General features: G+C 44.1%; 1 non-coding gene across 1 annotated transcript; it reads left to right on the top strand.

Moving 5' to 3' along the window:
• The first annotated feature begins 988 nt into the window (after positions 1–988).
• On the top strand, positions 989–1,144 carry LOC124896459. Its single transcript, XR_007052823.1, has one exon. It is a non-coding gene; the product is annotated as a 5.8S ribosomal RNA (ribosomal RNA).
• The last annotated feature ends 208 nt before the right edge of the window (positions 1,145–1,352 follow it).

The following is a 1,352-nucleotide window of genomic DNA, read 5'->3' as shown; positions in this document are numbered from 1 at the left end:
CAGAAATGGAGTTTTAAAATTTGAACTCCTAGTTTCCGTTTCATGCTCGACGGGTTGAGAGATGATTTATCAATGAGGTGACGGTCCATCGCATAGAACGTCACTGGAGAAACAGTGAGTCTATGTTCTATTTTTGGGCAACGAGTAGGGTGACGGTTCAATGTAGGGCCGATGGTTCATCGCCTAGACCATCGCATGACATCTAGTGTTTCCTCATTTTATTTCTTGTTAATGGTTTACGTCGATGGTTCATTGCAGAGTCGATGGTCCATCTCCTAGACCATTGCAAGCTGTCTAGTGTCACTGTCTTCTATTTTTTGGGGGTAACGATTCAGACCGATAGTTCATCACAAGGTTAACGGTCCATTACCTGAGCCATCGATGTTCTTATTCATTTATTTTGCCCAGTTTATCCAAGTTATCCTTTACACTCAGTTCTTATCCTTAAAACACTAAAGTACACAGTTAAATGCAACAATAGTTACTTGAAAACACACAAATATCCTAAGAAAAAGGCCTAAAATATTCTGTCAAAAGCTGGAGCATCACTACATCCCTGCCATTTGTACACACCGCCCGTCACTCCTACCGATTGAATGATATGGTGAAATGTTCATATCGTAGCGATGTGGGCGGTTCCCTGCCCGAGACATTGCGAGAAGTCTATTAAACCTTATTATTAGAGGATGGAGAAATCATAACAAGGTTTTTGTAGGTGAAACTATGGAAGGATTATTGTCAAAACCTGTACAGTAGAATGACCCACGAATGTGTTTAACAACTAGGGAGTATGCGTGGGTAGGGTACTTCGGTCCTCCGCGCGACCTCCTACCCCTAGTCTCCGACCCGCGTGATCATCTTGCTCGTCGGGCGACTAATGAACTCTGGCATGGAAAGCGCTAAGGAATACTTAAATTTATAGCCTTTCCCTCGCACTCCGTCTGAGGAATACGTCGGGGGCACCTATGCTTGTTTTGTAAATGAAAATGACTCTCGATAATGGATATCTCATCTCTCGCATCGATGAAGAACATAGCGAAATGCGATACTTGGTGTGAATTGTAGAATATTATGAACTATCGAGTCCTTCAATGCAAGTTGCGCCCGAAGCCATTAGGCTAAGGGCACGTATACCTGGGCGTCACGCATTACATCGTCTCTCTTGCATCACGCCTCAATCATGGGGTACGCTATCTCTGCAAGGTGGATACTATCCTCTCGTGTGCATCAAGCACATGGTTGGACAAAATACGAGTCCATGTCGACAGACGTCGCGGCAAGTGATGGTTATAACTCAACTCTCTTTATTGTCGTGGCTATAGCCCATCGTGTGTTCTAAATCCAGCACCCTA

Source organism: Capsicum annuum, chromosome 2 (assembly GCF_002878395.1).
Source record: "Capsicum annuum cultivar UCD-10X-F1 chromosome 2, UCD10Xv1.1, whole genome shotgun sequence".
In the NCBI taxonomy this organism is placed as follows: domain Eukaryota; kingdom Viridiplantae; phylum Streptophyta; class Magnoliopsida; order Solanales; family Solanaceae; genus Capsicum; species Capsicum annuum.
Note: the sequence above shows the minus strand (reverse complement) of the source record. Positions and strands in the feature narration are given on the sequence as shown.